At 41.9% G+C, this 12,082-nt stretch overlaps 1 protein-coding gene across 5 annotated transcripts in view; it reads right to left on the reverse strand.

Moving 5' to 3' along the window:
- LOC136883355 (uncharacterized) overlaps positions 1-12,082 on the reverse strand; it is a 647,239-nt gene that overhangs the window by 526,332 nt on the left and 108,825 nt on the right. For 2 of the 5 annotated variants that reach the window (XM_067155608.2, XM_067155607.2), the window contains exon 1: positions 11,628-11,679. The gene's annotated coding sequence lies outside the window, so the exon portion shown is untranslated. Of the gene's footprint in view, positions 1-11,627; positions 11,708-12,082 lie in introns of those variants that run through there. The other 3 variants (XR_010861242.2, XM_068229694.1, XM_067155609.2) reach the window with 3 other exon arrangements.

Raw genomic sequence — 12,082 nt, forward strand, 5'->3', positions numbered from 1 at the left:
TCCCATAGGTCCGAGGCTCGCTTAAAGTGTTCTGAGCTCGGTAAATTCATGAAGCAGGATGCTACCTTACTTACACATAGTGCAAGTGAGGATCTCTCCTCTAACGGGTTATGGACCACCGGTGAATTGTGTAGTCCTAGCCGCCTGAGCACAAGGAGGGCCACGACTCAGAATATGTCCGAGATACCCACTCCCATTCCATAGCAACTGGTATCCCGACTCTCAGGACCACTTACTAGGCCACATGGTTCACGAACTAGGACGTGACTACAGTAACCCACACCATTATCATAATAATAATAATAATAATAATAATAATAATAATAATAATAATAATAATAATAATAATAATAATAATAATAATAATATATTATTATTATTAATATTAATATATTATTATTATATTATATATATATATTATATTATAATATATTATATTATATTATATTATTATTATTAATAATATTAATATTATATTATTATTATTATTATTATTATTATTATTATTATTATTATATAATATAATATGTAATATAATATATAATGTGGCCTCAGATCATTATATGTCTCTTATCAAATTCACACCAATTCCCGCAAACACAAGGAAGACAACCAAACAGATCACACGCTTCGACAATTTTAAACTTCGGCAAAGGGTCGAGGAGTTCCAGGAGAAGGCTAGACCAAATGACTGTGACTTTAACAACGCCAAAAGTCTCCTTGTTGAGGCCGCCAAAGACGTTGCAGAATTCGAGAGAATCAAAAAGCATGCCTGGTGGAATGGTACCTGCGAATCAGTCCTCCAAGAAAGACTCAATGCGTGGAAACAGTACTACTCTACGAAATCAGAAAATGATTGGGAAACCTACAAAATCCAACGTGCCCAAGCAGCTAGGGTGTTCAGAACTGAGAAACGTAAATACGAAAAATCTCTCATTGAAAAGATAGAACAAATCTTTAGGAAGAATGAAAGCAGAGAGTACTACAGAGCCTTCAAACGCAAACTCACTGGCTATCAACCACCATCTCTATGCTTTGAGCGAAAGGACGGCACACTGGCGACGTCAAATGAAGAAAATTGCAGCATTCTGGCAGATTACTTTAAGAATTTACTTAATTGCTCTAAACCGCAAAGCGCCATTGAGACCAAGGAACCCTTACTCAGGTACCCAGATTCCAGACCATCCGACAGAGATGAAATCAAGCGCCACATTGCCCGTCTCAAAAATAACAAAGCGCCGGGGGAAGACTCAGTAGTAGCAGAATTATGGAAATATGCCCCAGAGGAATCACTTGATATCTTGCAAAAGCAATTAGAAGAAATTTGGAACAAGGAAACCCCACCCGAAGATTGGAAAATAGCTTTGATCCATCCATTACACAAAAAAGGCAGCATGAAAAATATCAACAACTACAGAGGAATATCTTTGCTACCCGTGACTTACAAAATTCTATCACTTGCCATCCTGGAGCGTTTGGAAGCACAAGTTGAACATCAAATAGGTGAATACCAAGGAGGGTTCAGAAAAGGTCGCTCAACAGCTGAACTGATTCAAAATCTCAAAACGATCATCAGATATTGTACACTAAGGTCCAAGCAGTATGTGTCTGTCTTTGTGGACTTTAAGAAAGCGTACGACTCCATTGACCGGGAAGTCCTGCTAAACATCTTAAATGAATTTGGAGTTGATTTGAAACTGCTGGCATTAATTAGAGCCACCCTGACCGATACAAAATCCAAGGTGAAGTTCCACGGATGTCTCTCGCATTCCTTTGACATCAAAACAGGAGTCCGACAAGGTGATGGGCTATCCCCGATACTCTTCAACTGTGTTCTTGAAAAGATCATCAGAACCTGGCGGGTGAGATTACAGGAAACCAACTACAGTCCATTGAGAATAGGAACCAAATCCAAGCGGATCGCAACAGACTGCTTAGCATTTGCCGATGATATTGCTGTTCTCTCAAACGATATAGAAACCGCTAGAGCTCAAGTTGAAATTTTAAAGGAAATTGCCGAACAAACTGGTTTGCAGATATCGTTTGAGAAAACATCAAAGAGGCTCCACCAAAACTCCATACAAAATACGGAGACATCACCCGAGTAGACAAATTCAAATACCTGGGTGAGATCATCATGAAAAATGGACTGGACAAAGAAGCACTTCAGGAGCGAGTACGCAAACTGGAAATAGCCTACCAAACATCCCGCACAATCTACAACAAAAAATGCCTTTCCCAAAACACCAAGATACGTCACTATGAAACAGTTCTGAAGCCAGTAATTCTATATGCAGCCGAAACCCTGTCTCTAAAAGCCAACAAAGGACTCCTTGAAGAACTGGAGAAAAGAGAACGCAAAATTGTGAGAGGAATCTTGGGATCAAAGTACAGGAATGGAATCCAGCAAAAGAGATCCAACAAGGAAGTCTACAGCAAAATAGAGAAAATTACCGACACAATCAGAAAAAGACGGGCACGATTTTATGGTCATCTGAAAAGAATGGACGAAAGAAAGTTAACTAAAGAAATCTTTCACTTTTTTGATTCAAACCCGAAAACCACAATTCCCTGGTTTAGAAATACCAAAGAAGACCTGCAAATGCTACATATCTCAGCTGAAGACGCCCTCAATAGAGATCTCTTCCGCAAGAAAATATTGACGAACGGGCTAAACCGAGACGAGCAACCGAAGAGAAGACACGGTGCCCCTTGGACAGAGGAGCGTAAGCAGGCCCACTCACAAAGAATGAGGGAAATTTGGGCTCTAAAGAAGGCCAAGTTCAGTGTCAAATGCAACAAGACTTAACGTGGTCCTTGATGGCCCCAGCAAATTATATATAATATATAATATATAAATATAAATACATAATATAATAAATATAATAAATAATAATATAATATAATAATAAATATAAATATATAATATAATATGATATATAATTTTTATTATTATTATTATTATTATTATTATTATTATTATTATTATTATTATTATTATTATTATTATTATTATTATTATTATTATTATTATTATTATTATTAACTACCTACATATGAAGAGAGTTCGTCCAATCCGTACATCCGTTCTTCTGAACCGATTTGCTCCATTTTTTAAATCTCTTCGGAATTACCTTCCGATGATTCACTAGACAATGATAGTTCATAAGTCAAGTCATTGAATGATCACTGCAGTAACTGCTGGCGAAGGCCGCACTTATCGGGTTGCACACAGTGAAGACATCGCCAAAGTGAGTAGCGAACTTGATGCTATCTAGGGGTGGAGTGGGGAGGGAGTAACGACCTGTTAGTGCTGAGTCCACAGCTAAGATGAATAGTGACATTCAGCCTCCATCGTCATGCGGGTCGTAAAGGGTGAGAAAGAGTTTTGGTGTTCTCTAGGTTGATTGGTGATGTTATCACTTACTTCTCAGACAATTTAAGCTCCACGCGACTGGCGGCGCTCACCAGGCAAATGCTGTGGCTGTACCTTATTTAAGGCCACGTTCGATTCCTTCCTTCTCTACCCCGTCGTCGCCATAAGACTCGGTGCGATGTAACAAAAGTTCGTCAACGCCATGATAAGGAAATATGAAAAAAACACTTCACACATAATAAACAAGAATATAACTCCTAAAATTAAACCTCCAAATAAGTACCCAGGCAGCACATGGAACAATTTTATATCAAGACACTTTATTTATTTATTTATTTATTTATTTATTTATTTATTTATTTATTTATTTATTTATTTATTTATTTATTTATTTATTTATTTATTTATTTATTTATTTATGACTTTTTTATGTGGCGAATTTAGGGCACGAGGACCTCTCTTCCACTTAACCACATACTAATCAAAATCTTAAATAAAATACTGAGACTTAAAATAGTTAAAACTACAAAAATTAATAGAATTGAGAATAAATTTAAATACATTACTAAGTTAATACTAAAACTAATTAATATGAAAAACTCTTAATAATGACTAATCCTCAGACACGCACCCATTCATACTTCAACGATTCAGTCAGCTGTCCTCAGCAGGTAGTTTAGGCAGGTGACTTTAAAATCTTTGTAAAGAGCTGGTTTCTCTGACCTGAGCTGGCAGGGAATTCCATAGTCTGACCACAAATGATCTATTCATTTTATTTGTGCGGTGCACTGGAATAGAAAGAGAGGATCTGCCGGCGTTTATCAGACTTCAGCCATGAGAGGGCCTGATAGTATGGGGTGATATGAACATCGTATCCGATATTGTAAATAAATCGCAGGCGGGAATTCAGTGCTCGTTGAAGTTTAAGTGTTTCTTCTCTTGTCATATCAACTAGAACAACGTCACAATAATCAAGAATAGGGAGAACCAGTGTCTGTATTAGTTTGGCTTAAATGAAAACACACCTCTTTGCTGTTTATGAGGGTGAAACACTCCAAAAATCTGTTTTCGGATTTTTTTCGTGTGATCAGACCAATCAAGTGTTTCATTCATAATTACGCCCAGATATTTAACTGTTTTACTGTAGGGAATAATGTTACCATTCAGTAAGATAGGCGGGATTGCAACATTGTTTGAGGAGTTCAGTAATTTTCGTTATCCAATTACGATTGCCTGACATTTTGTGGAGTTTAATATAAGAGAATTTCGTTGTGCATATGTACTGAGTCGACGGAGATCATTGTTAATATCTTCTATTGTTTCATCTAAGTCTGAAGTCTTGCAGTGTTTATAAATTTGAAGATCGTCAGCATAGAGGTGGTGTGTGTTATCTCACCTCGCCTGTAGATTGCAGTGGAGCGCGTATCATTGTTAGCGGGGCATGTCCTGCCTTCTAGGTGTGGAAGCAGTTACGAAGAATTTTATAATTTTTATTTCATTATTATTTATATATTCATTGCATTTTATTATTTTTCAAATTATAGTTAACTTGATTTCAAGTACCTACTTTACAACTTTCTTCTCGAATGTATGTTCAAGCTTTCTACGCAATGTCGGTATCCAGTTGACCGAGTCTTTGATGAAGAAAACCCCTGTAAGAGTCGTGAAGAATTTCTCATATCTAAAACTAAAGCAATTGTTACTGCTGATGACGACAGCGAGAAGGAGGGCTGCCAAGACGATCAGGAATGCCAGAAGGAAAAGGTGGAATGAGAGGCTGGAAGAAGCTGGTCATGCGTTTATGAAAAACAAACCACGATCCTCCTTTAACAAGATGAAGAGCAGGATAAAGAGTAATGAGGCGGCAGAACCTGTTGTGAAATGACAAGATGGCGAGTTGAAAATTGGTGAAAAAGACGTACGGGAGGAAATGGCAAGATATTTCTAAGATTTGCTGAACACGGAAGCATCCAGAGTGAGTATGACTCTACAGAACAGCAGAGACATCAACCAAGGACGAGCACCCACCAGAACAGAAGTTGTGAAGGCAATCAAGGATCTCAAGAACAACAAAGCTGCAGGTAATGTTGATATATGCGCCGAGGAGATCAAATGGGGTGGTCCTGGAATGCAAGAAAGCATGTACAGAATAATAATGGACATCTGGATAAATAATAAGATACCTAGCGACTGGAAAGAAGCCATAATTATACCAGTACATAAGAAAGGAGACAACAGAATACTGGATAACTACAGAGGCATCTCACTGCTGAACATTGGGTACAAGATACTCTCGAGACTATTGCTGAACAGAGTGGAAGCACAGCTTGAATGAACCATAGAAGAATACAAGGGTGATCGAAACAGACTTTCAACGTATTAGGTCGTGTTACGTACATGTAGTACGTGTTGAAGAGATGTTAAGTACAGAACAAAAATGGCCAGCCGGACACCAATGGGATCCGAACCCACAACCTCCCGATTTCCCGTCGTTTGCTCTACCAATTAAGCTATGGTGGCCTAGGCCATCTTTGTTCTGTTTGAAAGGATCTGAGCTACAGGTCTGGCACTGCTGCTAGCTATGGGTTCGAATCCCACTGGTGTCCGGCTGGCCATTTTTGTTCTGTACTTAACATCTCTTCAACACGTACTACATGTACGTAACACGACCTAATACGTTGAAAGTCTGTTTCGATTACAATGCGGTCGTGAAAATTCAGTATTCAAAACAAGGGTGGTTTCCGAAAATGGAAAAACTGCGTAGAACAGATCTTTGGACTCAAGAGAATCATACAACACAGACACAGAAAAGGAAAGGAAACAATAGTGACATAGCCTACGACTGGATAGACAGGTACAGACTACTGAAAATCCTACGGGACAGAGGATTTGATTCTACGACACATGCAATGGTGGGGGAAATATTGAGGGCTGGAGTATGTTGTCAGACAGCTTCGAAATTAAGACAGTCGTCCGTCAAATGTCGCCAAATGGTAATACATGTGAAGGAAAAAGACGCGAAGTTGGAAATGTAGCCGAGACTGCAGTCTATAACAAGACGAAGGTACTGAATACGAAGACCGATTGGAATGTACAAGGCCAAGTGATAGAGACATCACGGGTAAAGTACAAACCAACAAAAGTACCACAGACGGAGCTCAACTGCTGCTGAAACTACGATATGCAGCCATTACTACTTAAGGAAAGAAGAACCTCTCCAGGAACGCCAAATTGCGACACTACATGATAGCCATCAGGAATTCTGCATTCACTTATATCCAACTGACACGCTGACACTGGGCAAGAGAGCATGCATACAATTGGAGAAGGAGGAAAGAAGAATCTTGAGACATATATGGGGCACGAAAAAGCAAGGTGAAATCTTGGTACACAGGTCAAGGCAGGAACTATATGAGAGTATAGAACCAATCTCGAGTGTGATAAGGAAGAGAAGGTTAGGATTTGTTGGACATCTCATGAGGACGGTTGACAGTGGGCTGACGAAGAAGATACGGAATGCAACCTGCTTGGATGAAGGAAGTCAGAGAAAGTTGGAAGACTATTGGCATAAAGGAAAAATATCCACTTATGACAGTACAGGATAGGTGAAAACTCATGGACGGGCACGAGGATCCACGGGAGCAGAGAGAAAGAGGATAAGGAGGTATTGGGAAGAAAGAAGACGTGTGGTAACGCACGGAACAGAATGAATGTGGTAGTGCAACACCAGTCTATCGCCCCCATGCGCAGGTCGCACCATCAGGATTACTATTTCAGTTTATTTTCTTCCGAGCAGATCGTCCCTGATAACTTGTCTAACAGCTCGCTGCACTACATGGCGGCCAGTAGCTACCAAGCCCACACCTCAAATGGGAACGATGGAAATATAAAGCATCTCGGACATTGTTCCATTTACAAAAGAAAACGCAATGAGATAAAGCGCCCCTCCCATCGCACGGCCGCTGCTAACGAGGGGGACTAAAGTGCTTACATCCTTGTAGAAAGACACTACTGTCATGTTGGGTATTCAGCTCGAAGGCTGGTTGGATCCTCAACAGCTCCGCCATCGGCTGTCATAGATGGCCTAGGCATCACTGAAGAGGGATACTAGGGAACTGAGATAGTTTCCCGTTGCTTTCCTCACGAGCCAGACGTTGCTATTGCATATCAGTCTGCCAAGCCCACTGAAATGCATACACCAAGCGACCGTATGGATGATAACAGGGACTGGCTGCATGAGGAATGGTATTACTAGCATAGCTCATACCTCAGTCACTTTCATATTGTCAAAGCCAAGGATGAGACATACCATACCAGAAGACATAGTGCACTGATATCGCCAGCGAAGGCATACTACTGTTATAGGAGTAATATAATTCTCTTTCTATAGGTTGATCTGCTAAAATGAAATGAACTCTTTCAGGTTTAGTGTTCTGTTTGATTGGTTGGAATCGAACCTGTGATTAATGGTCAGACACCACGACAGATCTCCCGAGGAAGCTAAGAAACCAGTGAACGTTGGGTACGACGGGTGGAAATGCTGTACAATTCAAAATTTTAGTTTAATAATAATAATAATAATAATAATAATAATAATAATACCCGGCGAGTTGGCAGTGCGGTTAGGAGCGAGCAGCAGTGAGCTAACATCCGGGAGATAGTGGTTTCGAATCCCACTATCGGCAGCCCTGAAGATGTTTTTCTGTGGTTTCCCATTTTCACACCTGGCAAATGCTGGGGCTGTACCTTACTTAAGGCTACGGCCGCTTCTTTCCTATCCCTAGACTTTCCCGTCCCATCGTCGGCATAAGACCTATCTGTGTCGGTGCGACGTAAAGCAAAATAATAATAATGGCTCCCCACGCCAGGAGGAACAGTAGGAGGGGGTCCATCCGACGAAGGGCAAAATCTCGTGTTGATGAGAGGCGCTGCTGGCCTTCTGACTCAGCCCGGTGATATTTGAAGGTGCTCAAATACGTCAGCCTCGTGTCAGTAAATTTACTGGTACGTAAAATAACTCCTGCGGGACTAAATTCCGGCACCTCGGTGTCTCCGAAAACCGTTAAAGTAGTTAGTGAGACGTAAAGCCAATAACAGTAGCAGAGGGCAGCACAGCTAGCAAGAGTGATGCGAGCAGATTGGAAAAGGGTCTTGTCTTTTCGTTTGTACTTGTAATGTACGTAGCGCGTGTGTTAGAAAGACGAAGAGAATACGATATTTTGAAATGTGTTGTTACAAAGATAGGAAGTGATACGGGATCGAGTTCGAGAGAAGACAGATATTCCTTCTTCTCTCACCGACTACCGTTCTCACATTCAGCTCTCCATAACACCACATTTCAAAAGCTCACATTCTCTTTGTGTGCTAGTTTGACTTGCTCCCCCCCAAATCCTTGAACAGTGTTTGAGGTCTTGTACACGGGTTATTCTACTTCCTGTCACCTGACTTCGTTCGACTGCACTCCTTCGATTCATCTCTTCCTCCATGGTCGGCCTGTCCTTGGCAAATTGAGAGATATCGTCTCCAAGTCTTGGAGTTTTGATTACCCCTTGTTGATCTGAACAGCAGTTCATCTAAAATTAATCGGCATTGAGTAGAAAGCACTTGGGGCGGGCGGGAAATGGACAAGCAGGTCAATACAGGAGACCATGCTCGAGAAATAACGCGCCGGGGAATGAGCGACGTTCGCAAGCAGTAAACAGCGAGTGTGGAGAAGACCCGCTGAATGAGTCCAAAACAAAAGTAAAGAACGAAGTGAGGTAGACGAACATTGTTACTTGGAGCATGGCACATGGACGATAACTAGCTCACAAAGAGAAATGTGGTGTTACAGAAGATAGCGAAGTGTACGGTAGGGGTAACAAGAGCATGTACCATTCAGCCACAAACTCATTACAATTGAATCTCCACTTTGAAATTCTTTGCCTTGGAGGAAGATCCGAATTATTATTTTTTAAATACAAATAGTTTTGGAAAATGAGCGTTATCGTAGGCGCAGGCGCACGGTTGTATAGCGGTCCCTCACCTCACCTTCATCTTTCTTGGTCAACTCTTATTCTCTTCCCTCCCAACGGTAATAGGTTTGAGTCGCGTTCTCTTCATCCCTGTCCCATATTCCCTGTGAGGAACAATGGCCTGCCAGTTGTCACTTGCGCTGTAGAGAAATAACAGCCCTCAAGATGCTTTCCCTTTTTCACACCAGGCACCTTAACTAAAGCCACGGCCCTTTCCTATCCCATTGTCACCATAGACGTATCTGTGTCAGTGCGACGTAGATAAAAGTGAGGTCGGCGGATGACGGAGAAGGGCTGGTCTCGCGCCACCTCCTGGCCCTACTTGCTGCAGGTGTAGGCAATAACCTTTGTAGAACGACCTCTGTCTATCGAGTTGACCTGCGGATGCTAATGCTGATGACGGCACGCCGAGCCATCAAACGCGTGTAAGTCCCGCACACACGATGACACAACACGTATCTCACCATGTCGGTTGATACTTCCGAGTGCCCTAACTCTCGTAAGAGGCGACTGCGTTATCGACCACGGGGCCCTTAACTGAGTCCTGGCATGTTTCCAGGCTCCTCACTTTTCACCACCTCCCTTGGTCAACTCTTGTTCTTTTTCGACCGCAACGGTATTAAATTCCCAGGCGTAGGGAGTCTTTCATTTTCACGCCCTTCGTGGCCCTAGTCTTTCTTTGGCTGATACCTTCATTTTTCAAAGTGTCGGACCTCTTGAAATTTTTCGTCTCATTAGTATTAATAGAGGATGGTTGTCTAGTTGTACATTCTGTTAAAACAATAATCACCACCACCACCACTGGCTGCTGCGAGCTGACAAAACCAATAAATGTACACTGAACTTTTTGGAAAGAGTCTTTAAGTATGTTCACTTGTTAAGAAGGAAGCCATTAATGTAGTCTGGGCGCTGAAGGCGATGGATGATTGATTTTCACAATTTGTTTTACGTCACACGGACACAGACAGGTCTTAGGCTGACGATGGGATAGGAAAGGAAGCGGCCGTACGGTACCAGCATTTGCCTGGTGTGAAAATGGGAAACCATCTTCAGGGCCGCCGACAGTGGGATTCGAACCCACCATCTCCAGCATGCAACCCGCTAACCGCACGGCCAACCCGCTCCACCATCAGCAACTCCCCATCATATTTGATAGAATATGGTGTGTTGCTCTGCCGCACTGGTGGGGCTCACAACTTCAGTGATTAGTGTTGTTCTACAGCAACACAGCCTGTGAGAGTACTAGCGGACCATGGAGGAGCTCAACGACTTGAGATCGGCTCTTTACTCCTGCCTACAAGAAGAGCCCCGCCTACATTACGGAGACAGTGACAACTTAGTTTTAGAAAAGAAAGAGGCACGGATTGTTCGAAAAATGAAGAATGGTTAATAAGACCTTGCTTCAGTAAACAATGTGAGTGGATTATCTTAACTCTACAAGTAACTTTACATACGCAAACTTTTATTTCGTTAACAGTCAGTAACACATTGTTACGTCTGAGCAAGCAGGTTCACCACCAGATAAGCTGTAAAATAAACAATCAAGATATTTCCATGTTAGCATGTAAAATACTGGTTCCTGGATATTTTTGACTAGACAGGGACAGTCACCACGCAGTCTGAGGCCACAGGAAATGTTTGTCCATGGATTTGAATATACATTTGCACAGTTTCGTAATAATTGAATTGTATCATCATATTACAAGTTCCCAGCCTATTCAGCTGCGTCATATTCTACTACTCTGTCGCCCACTTCGTATTTTTAGAAATGGAACGGTGTGGTTTTTGGTACTTAATATGTACAATTGGCCGTGGCCTTCAGTAAGGTACAGCTCCAGCATTTGCTTGCTGTGGAAATGGACAACTAAGGAAAACCATCTTGAGGACTGCCGACACTGGGGTTCGAACCCACTATCTCCCGGATGCAAGCTCACAGCCGCACGGCCAACTCGGCCGGTAAATAACACAGGGCATAGCTGTCAGCTTGCATTCGAGAGATACTGGGTTCGAACTCCACTTTCAGCAGCCCTGACGAGAGTTTTCCGTGGTTTCACATTTCCAGACTAGTCTACCGATTAATTAAGATCACGGTGACTTATATCCCATCGCTGCCGTAAGATCTACCTGTATCGGTGAGACGTAAAATAAATTGTGTCAAATTGTTACAATATGTGGAATATTTTCCATACTATTTGACAATAAATACAAACTCCTCGCTCTAGAGAGCACGCACTCACCTGCTCTGGCCGCGACCTCTCGCCTGCAACTCAGGCACACGACTGAGCCCGCCGCACGCCACGTCGCTAGAGACATCTCCCTGGTAACAAAGAGATTCCACAACGCCTGGAGTGAAAAAAATCAGAAACAATTCGGTAGGCAGAATCCTAAAACAAGAAAACCAATAGAAAATCCAAATGAAATTGTAATAATATTCTATTTTAAAACACAATGCTGCGTACTTTACGTCGCAGTGATACAGATAGGTTTTATGGTGAGGATGGGATAGGAATGGCCTAGCAGTGGGAAGGAACCGATCGTGGGCTTAATTAAGGTACAAACCAGCATTTGCCTCCTGTGAAAAGAGGAAACCACGGATAACCACATTCAGGGCTGCCGACAGTGGGCTTCGAACCCCAAATACTGGATACTGGCTGCACTTAAGAGACTGCAGGTATCGAGCTCGGTCTCCTTG

Source organism: Anabrus simplex, chromosome 11 (genome assembly GCF_040414725.1).
Source record: "Anabrus simplex isolate iqAnaSimp1 chromosome 11, ASM4041472v1, whole genome shotgun sequence".
Classification (NCBI taxonomy): Eukaryota; Metazoa; Arthropoda; class Insecta; order Orthoptera; family Tettigoniidae; genus Anabrus; species Anabrus simplex.